This window comes from Acanthaster planci, linkage group LG08, assembly GCF_054643075.1.
Source record: "Acanthaster planci isolate LZ-2023a linkage group LG08, COTS_SCS, whole genome shotgun sequence".
Taxonomy (NCBI): domain Eukaryota; kingdom Metazoa; phylum Echinodermata; class Asteroidea; order Valvatida; family Acanthasteridae; genus Acanthaster; species Acanthaster planci.
Genome location: NC_141784.1, coordinates 17,162,284 through 17,180,074, shown reverse-complemented (window position 1 = coordinate 17,180,074; position 17,791 = coordinate 17,162,284). Strand labels below are relative to the sequence as shown.

Sequence of the window (17,791 nt, the reverse complement as noted above, 5' to 3'; positions counted from 1 at the left end):
GTCTCTATACTGACAATGTAATGATATTTTGATATCTTTGATATTGAAAAGTGTTTGTGAACTATATGAGTAATTAGTTACAACTTCGAAATAGAAATTATCGTCGAATCTTTGTGATTTGTGTATTTCCCCTGAGCGTCAAGAACAAGTACACAAAATCTAAGGTATTGGGTTATCTTGACTATTGTGACTATTTGATCATGCGTACCACACCATTTAAAATTGCTCTTCCATTGTTAATAAAAAAACAAGGGCGCATTCATTTGTCTGTTGGGGGTACTTGAATTTTCACTAAAAACTGTCGATCCGGTCGTCATGCACAAAGCGTGATCCATTGCTAGGAAATGTGCGATGACCCCAGTCAAATTCGGACCTTGCCGTCAAAGGTGGGTGACTATACGAAGGGGGGATGTGTTGGAATTGGGTCTACGGGATGAATTTCACTGAAGCTATACAGGGTGTCAACATAAAAAGTATACCGAGATAAAAATCACAGTAATGGCAAAAGGTACTTTATATGTGTGAGAAATATCTCTTTAGAAAGGGCAGAATGTCCTCTTTGCAATGGTATACAGCTTTTGATGTTGTTGACACAGATGAGTGAACAAACAAGACCGATGTTAAGAGTACTGAAATCAGAACTGTGACAAGTTTGCATGTTTAACAAGGCCCAGTCATGCAAGTGCGCAGAATACCAAATGCCTTTGCTTTAAGAACACATTCTTGAAAACAAAATGTACCCAAATCAATTTAATCTTTGTTTTCGCTACTTACAATACCTCATGCATTTAAGTTTAATGTGCTGAGCCCTCCACATCGCCACCATTGCTATCAATGCACATCCGACGTTTTTTATGTAATTTCTTTTATTTCGATGTACTTTTTATGTGGACAACCTGTACGTGTATATACACTCATAAACATGCTTCAGTAAAGGGATTTCCAAGCCTGTAAATTTCCCTGTATATACACTTTTCTTTCAGGTCCCATGACGAAAGAGCTAAATGATAAACATTCAACATTGTCTGGACTTTTTCCCTACAAAGGCTCTGTTCAGGTTTAAGAGAAATGTGTGTGTGTTCATGATGAAATTGTGCGAACGGTAGCACTTGTCAGGCTTGTCACTCCGAGATGATTCCATGGGTCGCCGCGTCACGTACTCGTGGCAGGGAACACTCCCTTCCACATAACCCCCCCCCCTCCACGTTCTCCTCGCTTTCTGATACGCTTGCCTCCTTCGCTCATCCAATCTCCGGATACTTGTCAGATTTTACGCTTTTCCCTCACCCTGTGCGCCACCACCACGCCAGGGTGACTTCAGCTCTCACCCTAGCGTCACCTCCTGCACTTCTGCAGCTCTCGCTCGCAAAACGACTATCACGAGCACTTTCACAGCGAAGAGATCGATGGGATCTCGGCTGCCTTGGCCAAGGCCAGGTGTTACGGTCGAACCTGCCCCGACTTTGTAACGGTAACCCCTGCGGCGGCAGAGGGGAACCCAGCCCCATGTTAACTCACTTGCATCCGTATGATGTTATATGTCATCCCAATTTTCATAAATGCCGTGGCAGCGTTTGATGGACAACATGAATTCAAAGCTTTTAGGTATTTCTTCATACTGATGATGCATGCTAATCCTGGGATAGACATTTACCTGCAAAAGTTTATACTTAATATTGATACTGTTTTCTATTGTAAAATACCTGTTGAACCACACGTAATCTGACAGAACTTATTTATATAAAACAATGGTTTGCTTCAAGACAGGTGGTTGCATTTTTGTCCTTTAATGTCCCCAATAAAGAGTGTAAAACAACAAATTTACTTCAACGTGCTTGTCAAAACTTTCACACTTGTCTCTCAACGGGACTTCACCCAGCACAGCAGACTTTTGAACGAAGCAGTTGAAAGCAAACTTTGGAACTGACTCCAATTTTATCTGATTGGTTGTAGTTAACTGTATTTTTTCTTCGAAATGTTGGCGAACAGTGAAATAAATAAGACGGTTCGAAGTTTTCCGCTAAGTTCAATCAATAATTGATAACATTTTTGCTTCTAAATTATGCAATGTGCTACTTGTTATTCAAAGTAAGTGCTACGTCAATGATTCAAATATAGTTTTTGTTATTATTTACAAGAAAAAGTTCTCAGTCATTGTATGAATTAAATGTATACCTTAATCAACGGATTTTTTCTTGTTAGTGTTGTTAACGTCGAATTGCGATTACAAAATTGCCAAGAGGAATTGAAATGTAGTTCAAATTCATACGAAAGAACTACCACTCAAAGCGGCCAAAATGATCTCATTAAAAATAATCTGAAGATAGCGCTCTGTCGCTTTTGTTGGATTCTAAGAGAAATTTTTACTTTGTATAATGAAAATTACGTATCGATAGATAATCACTGCTTGTTTACGGGTGCAAGTTTTAAATATTATTGAAATATTTAAAGTCAACTTCAACACAATCGTTATTTTCAATAGCTTGCCGCCCTACAAGCACCGGCCAAGGGACTGTGAAGCATTTCGTTTCTTGTATCGAACTGATAATAGTGTATACTCCATAATGAGGTCCTGAAAAAGAGGCTTTGCGGTAGGTAACAGAGTTTCTATAACTACATAAGCATGGGCGTGACTTTTCGGCAAAGGGTAAAATAGGTTGTGTCTTCCGTAACGACTTGATCCCAACGCTTTGATTCACGGGGTCTGAATATTTATCTAGATTGTCCAAAAATATTCTTTAATATGACTTGCTATGAAAGAGACCCGCTTCTTGACAATAATCCACTTTTTGTGCAATTTCTCGTCATCACGATACACCAGATACACAAGAAACGTTATATAGCTTTTACCAATGCCGCTTACAGCCAAACATTGTGTAATCGATGAATTATGATTCTGTGCTCTTTTAAGTTTTAGCGCAAGAGAAGATTTCCCCAAAAAATGCAACATATGGCCCCTAGCTTTTCATTCATAACCTTGTAAACATAAACCAAGTAATATTTTAATCCAAAAAAACAACGATTTGTTGGACAGTTGTCTCGAGGTGGCGGTGCCTCTCCGAGTACCATCTCAACAGGGTCAGAACGTCAGAAGTTTTCCCGTAGAAAGTAGCACAGCGAAGCTATCGGCCCTGAAAATTAAAAAAAATACAAACACAAGGAAGTGGGAAAGTAGTAATTTGGTAAACACATAATGGAGAAGAACCCGGGGCCAAACAATAAATTTCCCGATTACGTGGTCCCTGCGTATGGTGTCAGCTACAACAGAAATCGCATCTTCATTTGTCTAGCCACTATATTACCGTATTTCCTTCAATGTTCCATTATAAATGTCGTTTCATGTTCTATTATTTCCTTTGGGATTTCAAACGCACATGCTCAAACGATTTACCTCGGAGGCAATTTCGTTATTCGTGGATCAGTTTCACTTAATTTGAGAGAATTAAATTCAAATTTTCCCAAACAAGAGTCACCTGTTGACACTGCATGAGGAATATAACACTTGTTTGTGAAAACAGAAGAGACGATAAGCTTCGTTAGGGCTGAGGCTTCCAAACTGTGGGCCCAAATCTTGTCGCTAGCGGGGGAAGTGTTTCAAACTTTTAAAGACTCTCCATATTTATGGATATTTCTGTAAACTAAGTATAGTCACTGATCATAACACACACGAATCAGCAGTCACATTCCCTTTAGAAGTTCCACTATCTGAAAAAGAGGTGAAACAAGTCACGTACCACTGAAAGTAGGACTAGGTTACATAAAGCAATCGCTTATAAAACTCTCTGCAAACTTGCCCACGGAATCATTTATAATTAGTGCCTCACACTTAAAAGCTTTTAAATTCCCAAATGACGAGACACATTTTATCAATCGCACGATATACCCCAAGTCTATGTATTGTATATTGAATCACTATCTCTATAACATTGCTTGGTGTTGTTTACTTCTGTTGTCGTAGCCGTCCTCAGGGTGTATGGATTAAAATGCAGCAGCAAATATAAAGCTATTAGGTTAACTGGTGGATGTATTCACTTGTATCGAATGCCAAACCTAAAGAAATCAATAAACAAATTAAGATTGTAACTAGGAAAAACAAAATCAACAGGGAATTTTAATAGAAAATGAGCAAGGCAAGGATACAAGCGAACAATACATGCATTTTAAGGAAACAAACTGCTGGCTGTCAAAGGCTAAAAAAATGTCCTTGAAGATAAAATGAATTACATTTAAGCAGACGCCAGGAATGATTTTGATCGTGGCAACATTTTCATAGTTCAAGCTTCCTGAATAAACTACAGCCACTGCACTGAAACACCTGGCATTACTGTTTCAAATTGAAAGAAGCAACGGGACTGTGCGGCCTTCTTTATCATGTCAGGACTGAGTACGGAACTCGTGGACGATACAGACTAGTCTTATTGATTAACCGTCGCCTTTCCGTAAAAGCCTCCTCGCTCAAATGGTAAGGAAGCAGCGACAGTTACATAAAGAGCCATCCTACTCTAATGGTGCACGAGCGTTGGCGCGTTCATTTCAATTCCGTAGTCAGCTGTGTGAGACAAGGATTGGAATTACTTGGAACATTAACCGTGTAGCCAAAGGTAGGGGTATGTTTCACTGAACGTTTCCGATGGTCCCCGTTTAAGGGAAGATCGGCATTGTGTTGGGTTTTGCACATGCACAGTGCGACTGTTGCTGAATAGTGCCTTTGGAGGGGCTACCGCAAATGACCAGTGATAGCGTGACCATGGTAACCAGAGTCGCACCTTTTGCTTGTCATGAATTAAAAATTGTGGTTTCTATTCTCTTAGATGAAGGCAATCACTTACAATCACAAAAACAAAAACCCAAAACGCAACGTATCCTGATCTGAAAGAAGTTTGGACGGAAAGCTGTATTCATATCTTTTCCATTTTATAATTTGGAGGAATAAACATTGTTGAAATATTCTAAGCCATTTTCAGCAGTCTCTATGAATTATATATCCCTGATACTCAGCAAATTTATGGAAGTAACCCCCAGGCTTTATAGAGGTTTTGCACGGTAGCCATCTTGCATGGTAGTTCCTTTGTTCTGCAGGGAAACCTCCTTTGTGTATAACCTGCAGAACAAAAGCACTGGCCTGCAAGATGTTAGCCATGCTAACCCTTTCTTGACTGATGCGACATCGACCCAATTTCAGTATACCGGCCTCCTCCCACATTACTCCCCTGCACCACCCACGAGGAAAGACGCGCGCTAGCAGCGAGGAAAGTACTTCAAGGACGCCAGGACCCATCAGTCTGCAAATGAGGTAAGTGTTGTTTAATGAGGCCCACATGAGAGCTCGATGATGTACTTTTGCCGCTCCATTGTGGTTTTAAGTCAACACTGAGCGCAACCTGTCATGGCGTGCATTTGAAGTCAACCGTACGTGAGGCTCAAACGGCACGGAATTTTGACGCCAATTGCACCGTGCAATTGTGGCAGGTGGCGTCCACACCTGTCGCTTCCCGTTCGTAAGTTTGTGTTTTGACAAGTGTTTACAGAATAGGTAGTTTTCAGTTAGATCTTAAAGCTGGAACAAATAAACGACTGTCTAGTGTTCTGTATAGTTCTTGCAAACTTCGCTTCTTTCAATTTCAGGGTTACTGTACTAAATCCACCGTTCGTGGACTTCACGTTCTGTGGAAGCTAGTTCTTTCAGCATCCGTGATGCAAAGACGAACATATACAAACTCGGTTATCTTACGAAAACTCCCATTGGGTCCCATTCAATGGGACCCAATGGGATTAACGTGGAATTTGGGACAAATCCCATGCATGACGCCACCTGTTGACATTTCATGAAGACACGTGATACTGTCTGAAGTACAAGCTGTTGTACACAGTCCGTTTAGAAACCCTGCTTTTCCGTGAAATCAACCATGCCGGCCAATTGGCAATAAAAGTTGCTCTCGCTTGCAAGCTTGAAAGGGTCGAAAGAAATTGGCAAGAAAAGTGAAGTGAGAGCCCCAGTGGTGTTGTGGTCGAGACCATCACAAGACCAGTCACAAGGTCAAGGAATAGTTTACTCAAGAGCTTGTGATTTGAATTCAGACCAGAGTTCTCGTGCTGGTGTTGTAATGGTCTTGTGGAGTCTTGACGTGGCCTTGTGGAGTCTTGACATGGCCTTGTGGAGTCTTGACATGGTCGTGTGGAGTCTTGACATGGTCTTGTGGAGTCTTGACATGGTCTTGTGGAGTCCTGACACGGTCTTGTAGAGTCTAGACATGGTCTTAAGAGGTCTCAATTACAACTTTGGCGCCCAAACATCTCATCTTGCGAGAAAATTTGTGGAGGTACCAAAATACTTTTTGCTCTTGAAGGACGCGCCGTGGTAAATCAACACGTCACACGTAGCAAAATGGCGCACCCAGGATTTGTTACGGGGGTTTAAACTAGAATTTACCCCGCAAAAAGATGCTCAAACTCCCCCCCCCCCACACACACACACACACACACGCGCGCGCGCATACCAATTGCGCCAATAGGGACTGGGATGTAAAGCTGTATCAAAGCTAGTAATTTCAGATGTATGTGTGTATTGTATCTTAATTTTTCAGACAGTTAAAAAATGAAAACCTCCAGGGTTGGCTCAAGCCCCCCGAGGTCCCCCCCACCTCTTCAGTGCACTAATGCGTCACACCATTTTCACGGAATACCGCAAACATTGAATGGCGCCAAAATTTCTTAGGGTTTTGATTTGGGCACTTGTTTTCCTTTAAGTGTGTCGCAATCGATATCTGATGCAAGGAGTTGAAGCGTGACCAGGGAGATCTCGTTGGCGAAGTTCATTATTTTGTGTACGCGCAGGGCATTCGACAGTAATTAGCTCCGCTCTACACTACAACTCCGCTGCGGTTGGTGGGGAGGGGAGCTGTTGCGACCCATTCGCATTCCCCTTGCTCGTTTCCTGCGAGTGCTCGTCTAACAGTCACACTGTCACTTTCCTTTGCCTCCCGCCCACGTTTACTCCTTTCGAATCCCAGCGAGATGAGGGCTATGCAGCTTTCCAATTTGGGTGTTGGCTATAGGGTTTCCAACACTGACACCACTCAAGTTCATCCCCCCGGATTTGTGTCTTTTACCCTTTGGTTTTTATCGTCTAACTACCTGTTGCTATCTGGGCCAAAGCAAGGTGCATTTTGTCGGTCATTTCAAAGAATTCATTCGCGGTTAGTGTATTTCTAGGAAGTTTTAAATGCGCTTGACGATTAGTTCTCAAACCCCACCATAATTATAGAAAAAAGGGGCATAACCAAACCAGTTGTTAGTTAAAGCCTGCTAAAACGCACCCCAGGTCATGCTTGAAGAGTTTCCTGCTTTTGTGTTTCCTAGCCTACCGACTTGTCTTTTGTTTACAAGCAGTGACCGCCATTTTATATGGACGACCAAAGTTGGCAGAAAGTTCAGTCTTGGTTGACAACAATTTCTGCCTCAAAATGTCATTTTGCGTTTAATTGGGTGGCATGTCCATTAACCAGTTAATACAGGTACTATTTTTGTATTTTAATATTTGCATATGATTTTTAACAGTTCATAAATTATTCTTTTTGTTTTGTTCTTACGGCCAACCATAGTTTTACCAACCACGGTTGGCTAAAATAGCCCTTGTGACGTAGCAAAACAAAGGTGGCTTCCCTTTTTCCCTTTTTGTCCCGGACAAAACTTTCCCGTCCCCGCTTCCGCACCTGTCCAATCATCTTCACAAAAGATAGGCTACCTGTGGTTAAATACTTACAAATCTTAGTGGTCGTCGGTTCTTGTGAATCGCCGGAGCAGTTCCCGAAAGCGATACTTAGGGCTCGACAATTGTGACTCGGGGTATCCCCTGCCGGGCCGTGCCATCTGGTCTACAACCGAGTTCCTGCGGACAACAAAACAGGTGCGTTAAAAATTTCAGCACCAACATTAAGGAAGGGGCCTCACATTTGAAGCAAGATATGGGACGGAGAGAAACCCCCCCCCCCGCCTTTGTGTTGGTCATTGTTTGATCGGAATCTCAGGAATTCTTTACAGACTTCTAGGGGGGATGTGTTAGGTAACAATAGTCTCGAGTGTGTATAGGGGTTGGACAGGGAAGGGGGTACCCCTCCGTCCCATATCTTGCCTGGTATAGGGCCTCAGGTAAACCTAGACTACCTTTACCATTTTTAGGGAACTATCACTATGAAAGGAGTCCCGTGAAAAAATGGTCAATCGCCTTCTCAATTATCCCTTAACTTCCTCATACAAGCGTACCAAAAAGGACACCATTTTTTTGTGAATAATTTGCAACATCTTCCAGCAGGATGATATTATTTTAGAAGGAAGCGAAGACTCGGTTAATTATTGTAGATGACGTGTTTTACCTTGGTGAATCAGTTTATTTCCATTCCTAAAACAGATAAAACTTCTATTTCGTTATTTTGATCAGGTTTCTACGGCTAGCTGTATGGGCCCGATATTGTCAGCGGAAAGTGCTCTGCTAGCTTGATTTTTCAACAGCACATGCCAAAAATAAAGGGGTTTTTTAAAAGTTAAAACTTTTAAAAAAGATCAACGACGTCACTACCCCCATCTAAAAGACATTATCAAACCCGCACATAATTTCCTACACGGTACGCAAAAAGTTCACTTTTGCATTTGCCAATGGCGTCTACAAATTGGCGCCTACGTGAGAATTGGACTCTGAGTCTGCATAGGACCTCAGAGTATCTTCTTTCTAATGTCTGATAAGCAAAGATGTGCCACTTCACGCATCATAAACTATACACAGGTTTATGCACTGTTTTATTACATGACATTGTAGACATAATGTGACTGGATAGGGCTTTCATGAGGTTGATGAATTAAGCGAGCAGGATCATATATCATCTCTTCAGTTATTAGCGATGAGTAAAAAAATATACAATTTTTGAAACAAAAGCTTGACAAGGCTTATCCAAGTTAGTCCAATGCCTTTAACTTTGAGCAAGTTTTGCTACGGGACAGCTAGATGTAATTGTGTTTTCGCAAAACCTGTAACATGGACCTGTTTATACACAAACATCGTCAATGTGTCTGGATCCTCCGTTCAGCATACAACCCCCAGTATTTGCACATTTTTGGACAGTTCATTCCTCGCCGAGTATAGCCTGTATCACTGGTTCTTTTTATTATTATTATGAGCGTCTAAAAGGATAGTCCGGTCTCGCTTTCATTCGCTGATGCGAACACTGGCGGCGATTCGACCACTTACTTTATCCATTATATTAGCCAATCGATGTCACCAATAACAAAGATTACCAATAGCTATATGGAAGTGAACAGCGTGGTTGGCACGCATCACAGTTTGATTTAGTTTGGTTTTCCCAAACCCCTCACGGCTAAGCAGAGTGCACGGTGGTTGTTACCGGTACATATTCATGAGATGGTTTCGATTTTGAATAGTGTATCCGTGCTCGGTATCTGAACGGCGAATTTTAGTCAGTGAGTCACTAAAATTGTACTACATCCACAAAGTTGGAACGAATTCAGACTGGTTCTTGTCAACGAAGTCAGCATGCAATTGAGGGCCTGGAAACGCACACGGACATTGAATACCGTGCATATTAAATCAGATACGGTAACAGCATAAACGCTGGGGATTTGTTTACCCGTTGCTCTGAGGTAGAATATTCGTCCCACACAGGTAAAAAAAAAATCAAGACACTAGTGAGATAATCGTGAATTTGGGAACGATTCTGTCCAACAAACAGTTTTCAGTGCTTTTATATTCAGTGTCCAGTTTTCCACTTATGATGTATCTTCATTAACCTGATTTTGCATCCGTTTAACGTCCTGATTTTGCTTTTCCAAGCATTCTGATTTTACTCTTAACTTCTAAATCAGCCCGTTCCATTCTGTCACTTTTCACCTTCACTCCTTGGGCTATGCTATTGATACGTCAGTATTCAATCGAGTGGCAAGAGCTATAAACTTGGTTCTAAAAGACAATTTAGTCTGTGACGGAGGAATAGTTTTGGTTGAAGAAAACGCCGTGTGCCCAGACTGCGCATGAAGTCAGTGCCTAGCTGGTCTTGGTCGTCTTTTTCGTTTCACTGAAACACACCTCCCTGTCCCCAAGAAAAGAAATCTGCATTCGTATTAAAATTTTTGATGGGAATGCTTTTACAGGAAATCGCATGAAGCGGGTCGCAATGCGTGGCGGTTTCCATTGGCCATTCTATGAATGTAATTCGATTAAGCTTCCATTAGTTCTAGCGGTCGTCATATTTCTGGCAAATAAAATTCAGAAATGACCCTGCAGCATTCCAGTTGGAGGTGAATTTCAAGTGATTTGAAAGTCCTCGTGTAAGCACGCCCCTGACGGGAAACAGGCGTCATAACACATCGAGCAAATTTCGACTACTCAACGTGTATCTCGCCGAAGCTTTTAACAAGAACAACCACAGAAACAAAGAGGTTTTAGAGCGCTCTAATTACTAGCTTCAAAGCATTCTACACGTGAAGTAACATGAACATGAATAAAACCTTCCTGTCTGGTTTTACTTCACGCAAAAAGGCCGTAAATTTAACTGCGTGTTCGCTGTTGTCCTGTCCTCTTTCAGTGGATCACGAACTGACCTTTTTTCCAGCAACATCTCACAGATATGACTAATGAGAGATAATTGAACTGACGAAATTCAGCAGTTTTTTTCTTCCAGTGATATCGATACTGCATTAGTCAATAGTCAAATGTACACATCTGGGGCTGGGATATTAAAAACAGGCTTGAAGGGATTTAGTCTTGAATTGGTTTAATACTTCCACAGAAACGACACGAAATTTAAATGATTTTGTTTCCAAAGTAATAAGTTTCAATATTCATTGACGTCTAAGACTTGTCAAAGATGGTGTCTCGTTTCCTAATGTAGGTCATAGTTTTTTCACTTTCCGACCACACTTCCCAAACAAAAAGCGACACATTTGACGTTTTTTATAAAACAGACCCGTGTGATAAGAAAACAAACAACAAAAATCGCTACTGGCAAATGAACTAGAAAATAATCCTCTACTCGCAGCACCGTCAGGGGTAACATTTCATTTTGTAGTTCTGTCGTCAATACCAGATATTATCATTACGACTGTTATGATTATCTTTTCTTTTTTTAATTCCTGTCTTCCCCGGCCCCAGATCCAAGACGCCAACCATTTCACGCGCATTGGTACCATTGACACAAGGTCGTAAACATTATTTCATCTGCTCATAGATCGTAACGCGGATCGATGCCACCACGACCACAGTTGGAAAACATCACCAGCCGGTTTCCATCGCGGATCTACAATGGATTCCACACTCGGAACTCCAGACTTTTCCCCAATTAGAATCAAGCACCTAGCCCATGAACCTAATTTTCGCTTCTTCGGAATAAAACGAAGCCCGGGTTGTGTTTGACTTGGAATTCCCATGGCATCTGAGCGGTGTGGCATCTAATCTGTATTTGAAGCCCGGAATTAGATTGCAAAATGCCCGGCCCTATCCGATCGAATCCAATGTGCAACCGTCTGCCACACCTTGCCTCAGTGGGTGTTGATCTTAGCGTCAGGCATTATTGAAGCTGGCCCCGATCGATTACGGTGCAACCTGATATCGAGAATGCTATTCTCAAAAGAAGACGAATTTGTCAAATGTATGGCATTTTTCCCGACTTTCCTTTCAAAACTGAGATTTTTGAGGAGAAATGTGTAAATATTTTTCTAATCTCGATTTTTGCAACGTAATTTAGAATTATTGGTTTTAATAACTAACCAGGGACTGCCGGACACTTTTACAAATCCAGTAAGATTTTTATTCGTACAGCACGACAAAGCGACATTGTAGACAACCGCTGTATAAGTCGCCTTTTTTCAGACACGTGTGATTAGTTATAGCCATCGACAAGACGAATGTCGAATTTTCCAAAAAAAAAAGAAGAAGCATGATTTCTTTTTCTTCAAATGCTCAAAGTAATCTGTGCAAATAGCCCTACTGACGAATTCTTTCGCAATGCTTATTCGCAACGGCTTTGTATTAAAAGACCCTGAGAGAAACCCGCAAAAGTCCTGTGAAATTTGAACATTGCGTCATCAAGTTCATATCTGCTGCTTGGAGGAATAGAAAAACACAGCGGGAGAGCCACAGTCATTCGATCACATCTAGCTTCAAGGATGAGGCCACGACTCGGCCTTTTCCTGCCAAATGCGAAAATAGTCAGAGAAATTCGAGTCGGCCCGAGGAGAGAAAAGGATCACTTTAAGACACAGGTAATCGTAATATCAAACTTGTTTTCAATTTGTCCAGCATCTCCCCTGCGGCCGGGCTGGTGTATTATGAAGATGCGTAAAACCATAGAGCAAGCTCTACGGTTAAACAAGCGCTGTCTGCGCCCGCGGCGTACACGCTATCACGTCGTCGGTTAACTGGCATCGCGTGCCCGCCGCTGGACCCTCGAACAACCCCCCTAAGGAACTCGGGCCCTCAAATACCAGTCTCCCGTTGACAGAGCGCTTCGTCTCGCGTGCCGGGATTACATCAACACGATGAGTACAACAATTTAGGCGGTGTGGGTAAACACTCTTGCGCCCCTGACTCGCCGTGCCGATGAAATAAGGGATCGGGTTGTTTTGTCTGTGGGTGGCAGGCCGGCCCGGCAAGTGTACTTCTCGCTCCTGATGATATGACAGTCAAGATTCATCTGGAGTGTCCATTGATCTTATCCCAATAACACTCCAGGCTACTCTGCTTATAGGAGAACCGTCTCTTCATTCTCCTGAACTTGAATAGAATCATTTAATGGTGCCTAGACACCGTAAAAGGTATAAGTAAACAGCGACCTTAGCATGATATTCTACAATTATTCACGCCATATCACTGACTTACTGATATCAATACAATTTAAACAGGTGTGACTTACATGTATTTAGAAGGCGGTTGCTATCTCAAAACAAGTAGGGGCATCTCTGCATCACGCCACTTTTTGTGTTCACAAGGATGATGATTCAACTTATTTTGTCATACCTCTGTCTTGGATACTGTCCGTTAATTGGCCCAGAACGATCACATGACAGGGCGACATATCCGCATATCACACTCACCGTGAGACGTCTCATTCTACCGACGGTGCGTGCACGCGCGCACACGCGTATGCGCGAAACAGAAGAGCTTCAGGAAGTTCGAGAACGAACATTTCCGCTCCTTTAGCCAGTTTTGCGTGGTACCCATTATACGTTTTGTGCATACGCTCCCAAGGAATTCGATCGATGATTGCGCTCGTATAACAGACTCGTTTCCGTCCCCGCAGTGTGTAAGGTAATGTGGGGACCGCTAACCAGACTTTATAAATGTACTTACCGGTACCCGCACTAGTTTCACTTAGCGTTTACGCAATTAACGCAAGGAAGGGGACTGCGCATTTGCAAACGATATCGTTTACGTACGTTAATTGTACAGTTTTACAGCAGGCCCACCGTCTTCTGAAATTCAAAGCTTGTTTCTTTGGATAAATTCCTTAAGACAAAGGTATGACACAACGATTGTTTACAGCTGTGGTGTGGGATATGACGTTTTCAACACCCGAGGGACGCATAGTGCCCCGAGGCGAATAATTCATGAATTTGGCTTTTCCCGACCCTTTCTTGTCAACAAAAAAAGGTACTCAAAAGTAATCGTAAATGCAACCAAACATTGGCCTGTATTGCAGACGACAAAGTTTGCTAACCGAAGTCTTAATATGCGCACTATGCTTGATTTTGTTATCCTCCATTTTTTTCCGTCACTGCAAAAAGCTCAGGTGTAGCCGTTAAAATACTTTCCATAACACTTGCTTGCTATTGGTATGTAAACATTTTTTTAATGCTAACCGTGTTTAGAGTTTTGCTGGATGTTGTTTATCCATTGGCCAACGGTGTTCAGGAACCTGGACACCAAAAATATTTAGCATCTAAACATTCCTACAAAGTGATAGCCGCAAGATTGTTTGGTTACTCAACACATTTTTAGAGTGTTGCACAAAGATGCTAAAAATAGAATGTACCTTTCGCAAATCCACCTTGGGTAGACTATAATCATATCAAAACAAGATCTGCCCCGGGGTCATTTCTACATAAAGCAACCATCCTGTACACTTGTGTGAAGTGTTTTAATGCAACACGTAAGACGCAACAATGCTTCGGATGGGTGAACAAACACGCATAACTTTGACGGGCCTCACCACATTTAAATAACGAGTAATATTATTTCAATATTTCCCAACACTCGTGAAACACGATTCTATCTCAGTACGTATACTTATTTCTGCCCCAAACGTTCCTCAAACCCCCACTCAATTGTGCTTAAAGGCTTGAAGCTTGTATAATGTACTCGACACATTTTATTGATATTTCAGACTTTAGTTTTACTTTTCTCTGCCGCTATAGGCAACGGTAAACAGTAAAACAATTTCAGCCAGCCCATCATGGCGGCTACCAAACTTGTATTAATGCTTGGTCAATACCCATCAGCATGGCCTGATTAGAGTATATTCTTGTCAGTCATGTCGACGGGACTTGGGTGTGAATGATTTCAGTCCGTTCAGTTTCAAGTGCAGCTATGGTTTTAGTGGTCATAATTGTGAATTACGTCCCTAGGCTTTTCCCTAGGCATTGCTATTCCTCCTTTTATTGGACAGAATGGCCCTGTGGAGGGCGTTAGTGCAGTCCACAAGTGTTGAGAGTTCTCTTAGAACTGATTATACTAGGCCTGAATGGTTGTCTTGGTTTTCAAGTGGCACTTTTTAACGCAATCGTAAGTCAGTGCAGGGGAAAAATCTCTTCCCACTGTTAAATAAGCCAAGTAAGACTGATGAGGGACCATTTCACACAGCATAACGTGATTTTAAATGTATTGTGTTGGAGTTTGAAGGCCATCACTGGGGTTCATTCTTTGAGATCGTCCAAGAAGCGGCTCGTTCCCCCGCCATATAAGGAACTCACGTTTCGAGAAACAGAAGGCCGGGAGATTACCTAAACACGTTTTGATGCTAAGCACAAGGCATATCTCCCATTGGCAGCTGGGAATAAGAATTATTGATTGGCAAACAGTGGTCGGGGAAACCCGAGTGCATCTCACGGTATCGCGCATCAACCGTGGTTTGGTATAAATTTGCGCAGCAAGACTACAGAAAGTATATGGTGCCATCCAGACTGGACCCCTCGCTGGCACATGAGCTTGGGCAAGTGGTTTCAAGGTTTAATGCCTCAACTCCCAAATCTGCGGAGATAACACTGAATGTTACCCATCGTCGCCTCGTGAATATCGAAAATGAGGTGAATAACGGCATGACATGTGCGATGTCCCAATATTAGCTCCTGGGAGAGGCGTCAAATCTTGTTTCTAAACTAGAGGAAATCATATACAAAGCTCACTTGTCCTACAATGCTTTAAAGATCTAAAAGAACAACAAAACTCTTAAGTCTCGTTCACAACGCATGGTCCCAAGAGTCTGCTCTAACAGGTTTGACCTGAGGGAAGACTGCTAATGCTGAGATAGCTTCACACTCCACGTGCAGCAAACCTGCATAGGCAGATACCAAATCCAAGCTACCAAAAGCTCCCATTTCTGGATATGGTAATATGTACGACAGCAATATGAAGGAGGTCTTCGAGGAGTTCAAATGGGCGAACATTCAACTAGACGGACCAATGGACTTCACCGCGTCCTCTTGCATGGCACTACCGACAGGCATACCTTCAAACGAAAGCCCTCCGATGATCTCTGTCGAAAATCTTCGTTCTCTTCTACCCAAAAAGATGGATCGGGCCCAAGTTTCCAAACTGGTCAGTTCACGATGCCTCGACTGGATGTCGAGAGAGTTCGCGAAACCAAACCTGGCTACAAAAAGGGTCTTCGCGACAGGGCTTGCTTTAGATGAGCTGGTCAAGACACAGTCCTCCAAGTCGAAATAGAATGAAGGGGCCCTTCCAGTGGGGGGGACGAATCTCAACAAGAGCAAAACGTTGGCATCTAATAACAAATAACCTGTGGGTTCTGGATATGGAATTTCGGTCACCTGTGGGAATTTCAGGAAAAAGCTCGGTTCATTGACGTGAATTTGTCGGTAAGATCCTCGGGTTTTGTTACAGGAGGTCAACCCCTTTTAAACATGAATGCCTTTAAGTTCGTACCTCAAGACAGTCAACGGTTTCATTCAAAGTTCTTCCTGGTTACATGTGAATGACGTGAATGACGCCTGCATGTACGTCTCAGTATGGCAATGCCAGAGAATGTTCCACAGTTCGATATGGGGAGAAACATTTCAACTCTCCTTTGGCCTAACTCCAGCTCCAGAAGTGTTCCCAACTTGAAATTCTAACACCTGACTGTTGTCCAGGCAACAATGGAAGAATACCACCTGTTTCCGTATTCAGACATTCTCGCTCTGAACAAATTACTAGCTGAAGAAGGATTCGACATTTTACATGTTCTGATAAAAAGTTCTGGTCTCTGATTACAACAGGTTTGACTCCCAGCCAGAACTTTGTAAGCAGTCACTTCAAGACCAACCTCAGTGTGGTTTGTCTTCCCCGGGAGAGGAAAACGGAGTTGATGTAGTTTTAAAATCAGTTTATGACTCGACCTCAGGATGCAATGAAGCAGTTTCTGCGACTTGAAGGACTGACGGCGGCCTTAATAGAGAGTAGTTTGGCCTTCCAGGCTACACACGAGATCGATTCGTTATATCTGCTTAATTTTTAGCGCCCGTCACCGTCATCTTTATAGAGTGGTGAAAGTCAATCAACAACTTGCGAGGAGGAGTTTCGCTGAAAGTGCTCACATCAGAAGTAGCTCTAATGACAGACTTCAGTCACTTGACCGGAAAGCCCACTTGGGGAATCCACTGGTCTAAGGCCTTTGATCGAAGGAAGAATTTCGTTCCTGACAGTCAGGCCTTTTTGAAGAGATTATCAAAGAGCTGCTGTATGGTTCCATTCTCAGCCTCTATAAAAGAAATTTGTTCTTTCCAGCAGTCTTTGCTAGAAAGAAATCAGTCTACCGGACATTGGGCGTTTCAGATCCCGCATTTCAAGATCCCATAGTGGTTTACGGGTAAAACCTATCGAGCAAAACAAAACCATTTTCAGGCTTCTGAAAAGGGCCTTTAACAAGAACTCTCCCTCTCGAGTTTGGATGTGATTTTGCAAGTACTGCCAAAAAAGAACCATTTGAACATCTACCTGGATCGTTGTAGCACTGCACGTTGAAGATTTTATTCCTCGTGTCCTTGGCATATGCACAGAGATGTTCGAAACTTGAGGCTATGGGTGATAAAGAACCATAATCAAAGCTTTGAAGCAGGAAGGGTGACGGTGCGGTACGTTCCATGTTTCCTCCCCTAAACGGCTACCCCCTTCGTTTAGCCAGGATGTTTTCCTGCCGGAGTGTCAGGAACCGTATGTCTCTGTGTGGAAAGAGCTTTGTCCGTCTATATGGAAAGAACAACCTCTACGACGACTGAGGGTGACCCAAACCTGTTTGTTTCTTTAGTAAAAAAAAAAAGCTACGAAGTCCTTCATAAAAACACGCCATCTTTAGCAGGTTATAAAGTATTTTAAAAGTTCATGAAAGTTACCAGCTAGACACACTTGCTGCGCCAAATACAGTGGACGCTCATTTTACACTCGCCATAGCTACAGCTCGGGCTGTGTTCAACGAGGCAGCCGTAAGTAACATGCATGACAGCAGTAAATTGAAGGAGTTCTCGTGACATTCGCAGAACTGCACAGTACTTTGAGTTGCAGACTAGTGGAAAA

At 42.5% G+C, this 17,791-nt stretch overlaps 1 long non-coding RNA gene across 1 annotated transcript in view; it reads right to left on the bottom strand.

Moving 5' to 3' along the window:
* Positions 1-1,771: 1,771 nt before the first annotated feature.
* LOC110987613 (uncharacterized) overlaps positions 1,772-17,791 on the bottom strand; it is a 49,347-nt gene continuing 33,327 nt past the window's right edge. The window contains exons 3-4 of the long non-coding RNA XR_002599311.2: positions 7,763-7,888; positions 1,772-3,131 (exon numbers count right to left, since the gene is read on the bottom strand). This is a non-coding gene — a long non-coding RNA (uncharacterized LOC110987613). The remainder of the gene's footprint in view (positions 3,132-7,762; positions 7,889-17,791) is intronic.